This window comes from Vombatus ursinus, unplaced genomic scaffold, assembly GCF_900497805.2.
Source record: "Vombatus ursinus unplaced genomic scaffold, bare-nosed wombat genome assembly UNPS02014791.1, whole genome shotgun sequence".
Lineage (NCBI taxonomy): Eukaryota > Metazoa > Chordata > Mammalia > Diprotodontia > Vombatidae > Vombatus > Vombatus ursinus.
Genome location: NW_020954569.1, coordinates 69754171 through 69769103, shown reverse-complemented (window position 1 = coordinate 69769103; position 14933 = coordinate 69754171).

Here is a 14933-nt window from a genome sequence, read left to right as displayed (position 1 = left end):
TGTGTGACTGCCATAAAGTTACTTTATAATAGTTTGACAAATGTTCTTTAGTACATGCCAGAATGCAGAACATATATACCTAGAATATATGGATAGAGTAGACTAAAACCAGCTAATGCTGGTTTTGTTGTTTTAGGATTATCCAGGAGAAGCATAAAACTTACATAATTCCTGGATGTTTTCTAATATTTTCAAAACACCACTTTAGATAGAATGAATTTTTAAGGCTCTTTTTTGTTTTATTAACTTCTCTTTGCTGCATGGTCAAGATTTCATTGTCTTTACATGAACTGTAACATTTTATTCTGGAAGCTTCCATCTTACAACTAGAAAATCCAATAAGTCCGATTTTGCCTTTCATGCGGGGAGGGAGTCATTTTGAGATTCAGTCTGGTACAATATACCTGGTCCTTTCACAGGGCTGAGGAGCCTAGACCATCACTTAAGAGATAATTAGCAATGTAGATAATACAGAAGGTGACCAAACTTTAAAACACAAAGATCTTTTCTTCCCTTGCTACAAAACAGGAGGGATGGATGCCCTGGCAATAAAATTGGTCTAGAAATTTTACTTTTACCATCTAAAGGGATTTTTTTTATTAAAACTATAATAGCTTGCACTTACATATTGGTTTACATTGTAGTTTTGCATACATTTTCTTGTTCCTTTCTCATAACCAATTCAGGTAAGTAGTGCACGTATTCGCATTTTAAAGATTAGGAAACTGGGGTTCATCATGTAGCTTATCCAAGGTCACACAGCTAGTAAAAGAGTTGGAATTTGAAACCTCCTAACTCTTTCCAGTGTACTACACTACTTTTTTAAAAAATCCTCTCCATCCTACCAAAAAAATCCCAATATTATTTCATCAAGAACACTAAGCCTTATTTAAAGTAATTCTGTACTATGAAGCACTTGGCGGGGGGGGATTATTAAGAGACCAGACAAAGAGAGGGAGACATAACAAATGTTTGTTTCATCATTATTATTGTACCAACTGATGATTCAGTTGCTGTAAGGGAGGAATAGTGTACAAAGTATGCAGAGGTTGAGAAGCACTTATGAAATACAACTTCTAAATGCTCTGACTTTTTTGCTTAAGACTCTCCCTTGCAAACTATTAATGTTTACTTGTTCTTCACTTCTAAGATTAGGCCCTGAACAATAATGTAAGAAAGAATCCAAAGGAGAGGACAGGTGATTATAAAAAGGAGTATTTTAATTCCTTCAGTTTTGTGTGTAAGTGTGCCAAATTTATGTCAATGGTAATGCTTGACTTAATGGTTTAAACCTTTCCTTAAACCATTAATGTATCTCATAAAGAACGGGGATGCTTTGTAACCTGATGCCTAGAATAAGAAAGATAAAAATAAGCAACCATTTTTTGCTTTTTGCCCTCAATGCCAATCTTTAAAATTAAAACCCCATAACTCTTAAAAGAAAGTATTTGCTTTGTGACATGCATCGTTCCATGGTAAGATCTTAAAGTATAACATTTCAGATGTATATAGGGCATTAAGATTTTTTAAAGTTCACTCTTTACAATATCCTTGTGCAGTGATGCAAATGTTTAGCACCCAGAGAGAATATTACTTGCCTGTGGTCACACAACTCACGTAACAGCCAAAATTTGCACCTGACTCCAAGTCCAGTACCCTTCCCATTGTACCATATTACCTGTCAATTTGGAGCTGCATTAAGCAATTTAATTCCTATCAAAACTAAGAAACTCCAATGAAAGTAATTTGTTGAGGAATAAGGAATTTTGTTAAGAATGTAAAGAAAATGAATAACCATGAGGATTAATAACAATGTACCACACAGCTTGGCATGTTTGCCTGAATCTTAATGTATATTATATAGTACCATAAGAGGTAAAAATCTAGCTACATCTCCTCTTACAGGCTACACAATCCCCAGAAAAAGGCTTTCCCAGTTTTAGAGTACACTGAAATCAAGATATTAGGCAAACTGACTAATGTCAATGCATTCAGAATAAAGATTACAAGCTGATTTTTTTTAATGGACTAGAAAACTTTTATGAATATAAAATTGAAATGGAACTGGTAAATGAATTGCAAATATTTCCCCATTTGAATGCAAAGACACCTAAATCTTTTCTAATGAGACAGCCAATATCAGAAAACATTGTGTTCTACTTTTTACTTGATATTCTTTCTCCAAGAGGTGGAGAATACCAAGATACTCAGCACAAGACTAGAATAGGGTAGGGATTTGAGTTGCTCATGTGTTATCTATGCTGAAGTATGGAAACTAGAGATTACATTTAGAAAAACATGGATTTTCTGTAGTTTCCAGAATGGAGTTGGGAGAAAGTGAGAATAGCTGACAAGCTCCCACATGTTTTGGAAATGCTAACCACTGGGAGTTGTCCATAAAGGAAAATTTCCATTTTTGGTGCTTTGGGGTCTCTGGTATTGTGTATAGTTGGTAAGGACACACCTCCCTTGAAGAAGAATAAAAATAGTTAAAAGTTTTTGACTTCTAATGCAGAAAGGTAGATAGGATGGTGCTTTTCATTGCTTATTGTTAAGGAATATAACATAGACTTGCTGCAATTAATGAACACCATGCTTGAAAAGTGTTTGACTTTATTTTGACTATGTTGCAAATCATTCTGGGTTAGGTGTTATCATTCTAGTGTAGTCACGTAAATAAACTAATGATAAGAATATTAACTTTCTCTTTCCTCAGGGGTTGTGTGGGGAAAACATTCCTGTATATAGTAGAATAAATTCCTAGATGATACTTGGGGAATCACCAGAGTAGCTGATTTTTTTTTTGGCGGTGGGGAGGGGGGTGATGCCATGGATTACTAATGGATTGAAATAATCCAATATTGACTAGTTTAATTTGTCCTCCCAATGTGGCATCTTCCTACTGATATGCCTTAAATTCAGATATTTAGTCGAGAAAAAGTTATGTCAGAAAGTTAAATTCAAATTTTCCTGTGTTTGCTTTTTAGTCTATTCAATGACATTAAATGCCTGCTGTGTGTGAAAGGTAGTATACAACTATGCCCTGTAGGAACTCTTCCTACTATTCTTTATCAGGGGGCAGCTAGGCAGCGCAGTGGATAGAGCATCCGCCCTGGAGTCAGGAGGACCTGAGTTCAAATGTGGCCTCAGGCACATGATACTTACTAACTGTGTAACCCTAGGCAAGTCACTTAACCCCAAATGCCTCGCAAAAAGGGGGAAAAAAATCAAAGGCCTATTATTCTTTATCTTCTGAGTGCTGGAAGAGAACAAGATCCATCTTGGTTTTATAAAACTTTATTTCATCTTTAAAATGAATTTGGGTGAAGACGGTGTGGAAACTCAAGATCAACTCATAAGTAAAGTATGATCTTAAAGAGCAAGAGTTCTTTTGTCTCTGGGAGGCTGGTTAAATGCATAAAATAGTATTACAAAGGAAGCCAATTATATTGAAGTAATTACCAAAAAAATTAGATACATAAAACCTCTCCTTTCGAGAGTTACCTGGGGAAGGGTAAATGACTTGCCCATGATCCCTGGCAAGCCTATGTCACAGGACTTAAAAATCAAATTGAACTGCCTCCTACCTACTACTCATATCTACACTGTCCAGGGCCAAATGGGGATCTATACTGTAATTACCTGTGTACATAGCATTTCATAGTCTGCAAAATACTTTCTTTAGTTCTGTGGGGTACGAGTTCCCATTTTAGAGTTAGGGAAACAGGTATAACTGTTCAGAACATTTTTGTCTTTGTATTCACAGCACCTGGCATGTGTTAGATATTTAATGCTTATTAAGTGATTCATAAGTTGCCCAGAGAAACAACTAAGTATTGAACCCAGCATTCCAGCTAAATTGTCTGACTTAGAAGTCCAGGTATCTTTCCAGAAGTATGCCTGATTTTTAAATATTCCAAAAGAGATTACAAACTCCTTGAGAGGAGGGGACAGTAGTCTTTAATTTGAGGGCTGGGGGAGGAGTTTAGTTTTTTTTTGATCCTGTATGTCTAGTACTTTGCATATAGTGATAACACTAAAACAGTGAGGGTCAATTGATAGAATGATATTTCTTTGCCTTATGGACCAAAAAAGTGCATTAGGACAGTCAACTCAGGTTGGCCCCTCAAGTTATGCCTAAATTCTGGTCCTTCTAGGTGTTAATAATGTTGAGTTAAATTTAGGCTTTTTCTTGGGTTTTCCCAGCACCTTTGGCTCTTTGTTTAATCAGCCTACGAAGACAGGGTCAGTTCAGGGAGAACAGACAGTTTAGGTGGGTGACTTTTTTTTAAAAAACTTATTAATTTCAGTTGTTTTTGATAAGACCATCAGTTTAGAGCTTGAAGGGACTTCAAGTCCAGTGCCCTATTCACTGCCTCTCTTTTCATTAAGTGCTCTTTTAAAAAATAAAATTGGAACAAATTGCATTCCACATTATTTTTCCACCCTGCAAGGGATAACCAGAGTGGAGAGAGAGATTCTGTTATTAAGCAAAATTAAGAATGGAGAGGAAAGGTCTAAGTATCAACCTTAATGCACACTGTTGCCAATGATATCCTAAAGTCTTCCATTTCACCAAAGTCTCCTAGGCATCTCATTGATACCTTTCTGTTTGCTTAAACAAATTGTACTTTTTGTATTTTTTACACCACTCTGACTTTCCAATACTATTCACCTCTCCCTCCATAGAGCCCTGTTATTGTAACAAAAAGTTATGCAAGACGTTTTCCCATGTTTCTCTTAGTCCCATATATTTATCTTAGAGCAAAGCAATATTCTGTTGTGTTTATATCTACCGTTTATTCAGCCATTATCCCATTGAAGTATACCTACATTGTTTACTTTTTTGCTACTATAAAGAATGTTGCTATTACGTTTGGCGTGAGATTGGTGTTTTCTGTCATTCACCTCCACCAGCCTAGTGCCAGTAGTGGGATCTCTGTGTCTAAAGCTATGTATATTAGTAAATTTTCATTTATTGGACCATATTACCACTTTGTGCCTGATTTCCTACAGCTTCTCCAACATTAACTCTGTTTTTCATCTGTTTTCCAAGCATGAGATGAAATCTGAGTTCTAATTTTCCCAATTCTTTTACTATGAGTGATTTGGAACATTTCCCCATGTAGTTATTGATAGTTTGCATAGCTTTTAAAACTTCTTTTTTTTTTTTTTGCCTAATCACCCACTAAACAGTTCTTCTTAAAGGAAGATTCTACTTTACAAAACTACCTTTTACACTTAAATTTTGAAATGAGCAGAATTTCTGTCCTACCCTCTAATTCAAGCAGACCACCAAAAAAAAATTTGCTCAAAATGTTGTATTCAGGCATGTCTCTCATTTCCTTTTGATCATAAATTTAACTAGGAAAACTTCTTGGCAAATAAATACTAAAGGTGAGATAGTAAAAGAGATGAGGTTGCAACACAGGTCTTCTGACTCCATCCTGTACTCCATGTTGTACATTGTGTATTGGAGGTGGTTTTGTCTAGTGGAAAGAATGGTATATGCAGAGTCAGGAGAAATGTGAGTTCAAATTCCATCTCTGGCACTTGCTATCTTTGTGAATAAACATGGGCAAGTCCCAACCTCTTTGAGCCTCTATATCTTCAGTAAAATAGGGCTTATAATACCTGCTGAATATACATCACAGGGTTGAGATCAAATGAGATAATGGTTGTAAATTGCTTACTATATAAGTAAATGTCAGCTGTTATTACACTTCACTCCCTCCTTGAAAAGAAGCCATTTGTTCTTTGTGTAGCATGTGTGGACATGTTTGCAGATACAGAAATTGAGTGCTTTTCTGCTTTTGGGGTTTTCTATGAGAAGGAATTGTTGGGCAAGTTGGTCTAGGCACCTAGACCTCCTTTTCCTCCTGAGATTGTGTAATCTCAGGGCAGAGGTTACAGTGTAAATTTGATAGGATTAGATTTTATGTGTGTAGATCCAAGAGAGTAGGATTTGCCACATTTGAGCCAAATATGGTTTAAAAAGAGATTTGTTCTGAGAGATAACAGAAATGCTGTCTTACAGTATCTAATTAAGTGCCACTTTTATTGCTTTAATGTGAAACTCCAATTAAGCAATAAATCCTGCCTAAAAGGATTTATAATTTATAAACAATGACAATCCAGCCAGTAATTAATGTGTATTTTATCCTCATAAGGAAGTAATCAGGTCGGTCACTTGTCTTACACTAAAGTGACCAGCTAAAAGTGGTTCCTTTTTTTACTGCTGCTGGGCCTAATGATATTGAATATCTTTAGTGTTTCAACTGGGGAAGTCCTCTAATGCCTTTTACATTAACTCTGTAACCTTTGTCAAGACAATGTAATCTCTCTGGGCCCTAGTTTCTTTGTAAAATAATGAGGGGGTGGACTAAATGACCATAATAGTTCAGAGTTAAAAGGGAATTTAGATAGTATGATGCTGTTCAGGAGTGCTGAACTTGGAGTCAGGAGAAACCTGGGTTTGACGCACAAAAATTGACTTAACAGCTTTTGCGTCGAGGAGTTCAGGAGCCCAGATAGCAAATTAAGCTGTAAATCACAATAACTCTCATATTCACCTCCAAACAACCACAAAATAGTGCCCCAAAACAAATCCTGGAATAGCAGAACCATCAAAAAGTCGAGGTGAAATAATCTTTTAGCCCAAGAAACTTGGAAGATCAGCAGGAAAGGTCTGTTTCAGAGTGCCCGTCCAGGACAGGAAGCCTCCCAGCAAGCGCGAGCAGTAAGCCACACCTCAGCAAACCAGCAGGAGATCCCTTCCACCCCAGGAACAGAGCTCAAATTTAAAAGAAAGGAAAAAGGCCAAAGAAGGTGAGCAAAAATAAATAAAAATCTGACCATACAAAGTTACAGTGACAGGGAAGATCAAGACACAAACTCAGAAGAAGACAGTGTCATAATACCTATAGGCAAAACCCCAAAGAAAAACAGGAAGTGGTCTCAAGCCCAGAAGGAGCTCATGGAGGAAAGCAAAAAGAGCTTAATAATCCTGTAAAAGCTAGAAGAAAAATTAGGAAAAGAAAGTGATGCTTCTAGATCTGTATTCCAAAGAGATCATAAAATCGAGAAAAGGACACATATACAAAAATATTTATAGCAGCTCTTTTTGTGGTGCCAAAGAATTGGAAAGTGAGGGGATGTCCATCAATTGGGGAATGACTGAACAAGTTGTGGTATATGAACGTAATGGAGTACTATTGTGCTATAAGAAATGCTGAACAGTCAGACTTCAGAAAAACCTGGAAAGACTTTTATGGTCTGATGCTGAGTGAAGTGAGCAGAACCAGGAGAACGTTGTACACAGTAACAGCCACGTTGTGTGATGACTAATATTGATAGACTTAGCCCTTCTCAGCAATACAAGATTCTAAGACAACTCTAGAAGACAATGGAAAATGCTATCCACATCCAGAGAAAGAACTTAGGAGTTTGAATACAGATGGAAACATAGTATTTGCTCACCTTTTCTTTTGTTGTTTTGTTTCTTCTTTTTCACAGTTCCTCCCATTAGTTCTAATTCTTCTTTACATCATGACTAATGTGAAATAATGTTTAATATGAATGTATAAGTAGAGCCCATATCAGATTGCCTGCCATCTTGGGGAGGGGGGAGGAGAGGAAGGGGCAAAAGTTTTTAAACTCAAAATCTTATCAAAGTGAATGTTGAAAATTAAAAATAAATTATTTTAAAAACAGTGATGCAAGAGAATTATGAAAAAAGAGTCAACAGCTTGGAAAAAGAAAACAACTGCTTAAAAAGTATAATTGGCCAAATGGAAAAGGAGATACAAAAATTCACTGAAGAAAACAACTTCTCAAAAGTTAGAATTGAGCTAGTGGAAGCTAATGACTCTATGAGACATCAAGAATCAATCAAATTCCAAAGAATGGAAAAAATAGAAGAAAATATAAAATAGCTCATTGGAAAAAAAACTGACCTGGAAAATAGATCCAGGAGAGACAATGTCAGAATCATTGGACTACCTGAAAGCCATAGTTAAAAGGAGGACCTGGACAGAATCTTTCAAGAAATTATCAAAGAAAACTGCCCTGATATCCTGGAAACAGAGGGCAAAATAGGTTTTGAAAGAATCCACCAATCACCTCAGGAAAGAGATCCCAAAATAAAAATTCCAAAGAACATTATAGCCAAATTTCAAAACTTCAGATCATGGAAAAAATACCATGGCCAGAAAGAAACAATTCAGATATTGGCAAACCACAATCAGGATTACACAAGATTTATGGGCTACAACATTAAAGGATTGGAGGTCATGGAACATGATATTCTGGAAGACGAAGGAGCTAGGACTGCAACCAAAAATCACCTACCTAGTGAAATTAAGTATAATACTTCAAGGGAAAAAAATGGTCATTCAATGAAATAGAAGAATTTCAAGCTTCCATAAGGAGACCATCAGAACTGAACAAAAAAAAAAATTGATCTCCAATATCAAGACCCAAGAGAACCCTGAAAGTGTGAAAAGGGAAAAAAGAAAACATAAGGGATTCAATAGAGCTGAACTGTTTACATTCTTCCATGGGAAGATGATTGTAATTTTTAAAAAGTGTGCCACTCAGGGCGCAGTGGATCAGCCACTGGGCATCAGCTCTGGAGTCAAGAGGACCTGAGTTCAAATGCGGCCTCAAACACATAACACTCACTAGCTGTGTGACTCTGGGCAAGTCACTTAACCCTAATTGCCTCACCAAAAAAAATTGTGGCACTAATAGTACAGCTGGAAGGAATATACATAGACAGAGAGTACAATGGATAAGGTAAATTTGAGGGAATTACATAAAAAAAAAAAACTAAGGGATGAGAAAGAGGAGTACACTGGGTGCACTGGGAAAGGAGAGATGGAATGGGGTAAATTATTTCACATGAAGAGATGCAAAAAACCTATTACAGTGGAGGGAAAGATGGGAGGGTGGGGTGATGGGTATTGCTTGAACCTTAACTCTAATCAGTATTGGCTCAAAGAGGGAATAATATATACAATCAGTTGAATATAGAAATCTATCTTACCAGACAAGGAAGTAGGAGGGGAGAAAAGTAAAGTAAAGGGAGAGGGGGAAACTGACAGAAGAGAGGGCAGACCAGGGAAGTGGTAGACAGAAGCAAAACGCTGTCAAGGAAGGAAAGGGTGAAAGGAGAAAGAGGACAAACAGGAAGAAAAATAGGAAAGGGAGATGCACAGTTAATAACCATAACTGTGAAGGTAAATGAGATGAATTCTACCATAAAATAGAAGTGCATAGCAAAGTGGATCAAAAACCAGAATCCTACAATATGTTGTTTACAAGAAACACACTTGAAGTAGAGAGACACAGAGAGTAAAAGTAAGGAACTGGAGCAGAATCTATTATGCTTTAGCTAAAGTTCAAAAAAAAAAAAAAAGCAGGGGGTAGCAATCAATCTCAGACAAAGCAAAAGCAAAAATAGACCTAATTAAAAGAGAGAAGGAAGGAAACTACATCTTGCTTAAAGGGACCATAGACAATGAAGCAACATCAATATTAAAATAGTCTGCCTGTCAGATCTATGGAGAAGAGAAGAATTCATGACCAAACAAGAGATGGAGAGCACTGTGGAATGTAAAATAGATAATTTTGATTATATTAAATTTAAAAAGCTTTTGCACAAACAAAACCAATGCAACCAAGATTAGAAGGAAAGCTGGGAAGCAATCTTTACAGGAAGTGTCTCTGATAAAAGCCTCATTTCCCAAATATATAGAGAACCAAGTCAAATTTATAAGAATACAAGACATTCCCCAATTGATAAATGGTCAAAGAATGTGAACATTTCTTCAGATGAAGAAATCAAAGCTATCTGTAGGCATATAGAAGAGCTGAACTAGTAGAGGGTGAATGAACCCTGTAAGAACACCTTTTAAAAAAAAAAGTATGCTTCCCTTCTTCCACATTTGGGATCCCTAGCTTCCTTCAAAGCACATTTCATTAGTCACATATGGGACCTTTCCTGAACCTCCAGCTTTTAGTACTCTCTCCCTTTTGAAACTTCTTTTGTGTTTTTATATACTTCTGTGATTCTCTGTACAGACGTGTGAGGCAGAATGAAGTAGTAAATAGGCCCTCTTTGAAGTCTGGAAGGCTTTTCACCACCAATTAACAATTTTTTTCTCTCTGTCCCACCATGGGGGTGGGAGGGTGTGGGAAGGGGGAAAACAACCTGTATCATATGCAGTCAAGCAAAACAAATTCTCACATTAGCCATGTCCAAAATGCATCTCATTCTATATCTTGAGTCCATCATCCCTGTTGGGAATTGGTTAGCATGTATCAGTCATTGGTCTGGGTTCTCTCCTCATAATTACAGTACAGTTTCTTTTTTTGGTTCTTTCAAATTGCATCACTGTAGTCGTGTATATTGTTTCTTGGTTTTGTTTACTTCACTGTGTATCTGTTCATGTAAGCCTTCTCTCATGCTTCTCTAAAATTTTCAATTCGTTTCACATAGGGCAGTAATATTCCAATGCATTAATGTGCCACAGTTTTAGGATTTCCCCAATAAATTGACATTTGCCTTGTTTCTTTTTTTCTACTACAAAAAGTGCTGCCACTCTTTTGGTCTATGTGGGTCCTTCCTGGTTTTTTTGTTGTTTTTTTTTTTTAAATCTTCTTGGGGGTATGTCTAGCCGTGAGACTGATTGGTCAAAAAGTCTGAACATTTAAGCATTTATTAAAAAGCACAATTTCAAAAAGCTTTCTAGAATAGCCAGATCATTTCACAGCCCCTGCAACAGTGTATTGTGTACCTAATTTTCCAAAGCTCCTCTAATATATGTGCAGCATTACTTAGCTTTCAAAACTTGCCCTCTACTGGAAGGATATTATTTATGGGGATGGAGGTGGGGGAGGGGTGAGGAGAGAACCCAGACTTGTGATTTTTATCAGCACAAGTAACTTTTAGTGTAGAAACTCCCTCTACACAGATCAGTAAAGTCTGTAAGTGGGGCACTGAGAGGTCAGCTGTGATTTGCCTGTGGTCACACAGCCAGTCATTCATTGTGCCAGAGAAAGGACTTTAACATTAATCTTCCTAAGACTAACATTAATCTTCCTAAGACTTAAGAACTCTGGTCAGTGCAATGACCAACCAGGATTCCAGAGGACCAGTACCTGGAGATCACCTAACTGTGAAAGGCTGTTGCTATGACCTTGAATTTTTTAGAGAGAATGAGAGTAAGAAGATGGAGATTGTAAGCTGCTCCCTGTCTACTGGGGACTACAACGTGGAAATTCTCACCCTACCATCTTTTACTTAAGTGTCAACTCTCTCACAGAGTCTACTTCCTGTTCCTTATTTCTTTAAAACAGTCTGTTCTATTTCTGTTTTGGCCAAGTGTTCTCAAAAGAAACTCGTTTCTTTAATTTATCATTCTCTGTGGGTGGGGGTGTCTTTGTGGGGGTTAAAAGGAAATAATCCAGGATAGGCTATGGTTGCTCTGGGACACACAAAGAAAGAAATTCTCTTTCCAGATTGTAGGGGTGTCCAGCTTGGACCTTGACATAAACCAAAGGATTATTTATTGAAAGCATATTATGAACCTTCCCCAAAGCAAAGAATCCCAAATGAATCTGGACCTAGACATCGAATGAACTAAGTAGCAGTATTTGGTGGGAAGGAGACTTGGTATGGAGAAGCTTTCTTTCTAATCTCCTCTGAGGAAGTCAACCTCTAGAAAAACACTCTTCCTATTTTTTTCTTTCTCAGGCAGATTAAAAGACTTTCATAAACTTTTTCCCTGTGTTCCCCCAAAATGTAGGGTGGTAACTAAAGGCAAATCATACTTGCTAGGACCTTTGAAGGGAGAGTTGGGAAAGAGTGATTCTGCCCACACTAGAGTAGGGGTCATAAGGCTGGAGCAGATAGTTTTCTTCTTCAGCCAACCATCTCCAACTCCCAGCCACAGTTAGAGAAGAGAAAAGAGGAAGAAAAAAATGTTCAGCAAAACTAGTCAACAAATCAATGAAGTCAGACATTTATAGGCTTTCCCACATGCTTAGTCACCCACCTCTGCAAAGAAGGGAAGGTTGGAAAGTGTCTTAGCTCTTCTCTGGAACCAGGCTTGGTCATTATAAATTTGCAACATTCAGTTTTGGTTTTTTGTTGTTGTTCTTTCTCCTTTCTCTCATCCTTCACCCAGTTTTCAGATGAAGAGATGGTCATCCTTCTTGCAAAGCAAATCTTCTACATGCCCCGTTGGTCCCATCGTCTCTCAACTTCTTCAGTAAATTGCAACCATTATTATCCCCATTTTTTTTCTCTTCTGACTCCTGATATTTTTACTCCTTCCATACCGCCTACAAACATACCCATATCTCATCTATCTTTGAAAAGAATTCCATTTGCTATCCTGGCTAGCTACTGTCCTATATCTCTTACCTCTCTGCTGAACTCCTTGAGAAAACCATCTACAATTGGTATCTCCACTTCATTCCCTCTCTGTTCCAAATTCTCTGCAATCTGACTTCTCATCATTCAACTGAAATTGCCCTCTCCAAAGTTGTCCGTGATCTCTTAATTGCCAAATCTAATCATCTTTTCTCAGTCTTCATCCTTCTTAACCTCTCTTGCAGCATTTGACAGTATGGATTAATCCCTGTCTCCTCCTAGAAGTTCTCTAGATTTTTGTAACCCTGCTGTCTCCTGATTCTCCCATTATCTGTCTTGCCTCCTCAGCTCCTTTGGTTGTTCTTCATCCATGTTGTTGTTGTTTAGTCGTTTCAATCATGTCCAACTCTTTGTGACCCCACTTGGGGTTTTCTTGGCAAAGATACTGGAATGGTTTAGCATTTCCTTCTCCAGCTCAATTTACAGATAAGGAAACTGAAGCAAAAAGGGGTAAGTGACTTTCCCAGAGTCACACAGCTAGTAGTAAGTGTCTGAGGCCAGATTTAAACTCAGAAAGATGAGTCTTCCTGACTCCAAGCCCAGCACTCTCTCCACTGCATTACCTAGCTGCCCCAAATCTATCCTCTACTCATCCACTAATGATTTTTCTAAAGCATAGGTCTATAACCATTTTACCCCGGTGCTCCGTAAACTCCAGTAACTCCCTTCAACTCCAGTATCAAATGTAAACTGTCTGGCATTTAAAATATTTTATTACCTGCCCTCTTCCTACCTGTCCTGTCTTCTTGCACCTTACTCCCCTGTATGGCCTACCTGCATATACAATAACTATCGTCCTTTCTCTGTTCTTTGCATTGGCTGATCCCCGTGCCTGGAGTGCTCTGCCCCCTCACTTCCACCTCTTAGTCTCTCTACTTTCCTTCTAACTCAGCTCAAACCTCATCTTCTACATGAGGCCTTTTCTGGTCCCCTCAAATAACAATGTCATCCCTCTTAGATTATTTACTCTGTAGAAATCCTGTATGTGCCTAGTTGTTTATATGTTGTTGTTGTTGTTGTTTCTACTAGAATACATACTCTTTGAGAGCAGGGACTTTTTTGCCTTTCTTTGTATTCCCAGCACTCAGTGAAGTACCTGCATGTTAAGTACTTTTAAATTCTTGTTGACTGATCAACTGATTATCTAAAGCCTCAGAATTTCATCTTCATATCTTTCCATGCCTCTGGGCTAGTATTTCTCCAGGACTTCCATTCCCACAGCGATTGGGGCCTAGAGAACATCAATCATTATGTAGGAGATTCTCTGGACTATGTTTCCCAGAGGTCTGTATTTGAGACTGTAATATGGAAATGTCACCACAGGAAGATTCTGCTGAGGAAATCCTCTACCAGGTAGGAGATTTATAGGGGGGCTGCCAGGGGCAAATGACATGTGAAATGGTTATCTAAATATTGGAGTTACAACTAAATTATACTCTCCAGCACTGAGGTAAGTGATTTCAACCATTTCTCACTCTGCTTTGAAAGACTCCTAGGAAAGAAACTCTTGAGGCAGATAGCACCACATTCTAAATATTTACTAATGGGGCCTTGAGTTCTGAAGTGTTGGTGTTCTTTTCCTAATATTGTAACTCCTCTGATGGTATAAATGATTGGCATATGATAGTACTCATTGAATTACCTTCCTTGTTATTTACATAATTGAATGCTTTAATTAAATGTATTTACTATTGAATCTGTGAAGCTATAGTGGAGGGCGGGAGGAGTTGAGCAGGACACCGAGCCCCTTGATGAAATAATAGAAGAGGCAGGCAACAGAAACCACTAGGTGCTAATGTCTTAAACCAAGGGCAAAGAAGTTTCACTTTGTTACCTCTTTATAAGATGTGAAGTTCTTCTTGATGGAATTAGATGGCAGCCAGCCTTTGGATTAGAAGTATCCTTCAAAACAAATTGAGACATACTCTCTAAGTAGTCAGTTTAGGCAGGCTCGGAGGGATATGGTCCTTGGCAGCAAAATAGAGAGCCAGTTACAGGAGGGGGGAAATTTAGTATTTAACAGGATATGGGCCTTGGCCTTTCCTCTTGAGCCTTTATCAAAGAATGACCAGACCGGTTGGAGAGAAGGGAGAGGAAATTTTTTTCCCCTTCCTTATGCCATTAGCCATGTTACCTTTTGAATGATGGGCAGCAGAGAAGAAAACCAGCTATAGATTTAAGAAAACTGGTAATTAAGAATTAACCTACAGTAACGGATAGGCCTAGGGCAAAGGAGTGGAACATGTGGCCTACAACTCTCCTGTGTGTGACCCAAACCAGATTAAAATAAGTGGGAAATATCTAACAAAAGAAAATACAATAAAACTTAAGATTGTATTTTAAAACTAAGTCAATGTGCAATCTGCACATATCCTTATATACAGTTTAGTGGAGCCCACTTCTATTTGAATTTGACACTATTAGCCTAGGGAATCCTGCTGAGCAACTTGCCCAGCACTGGAGGCATAAGTTACCTTGGCCATATATGTTCTTT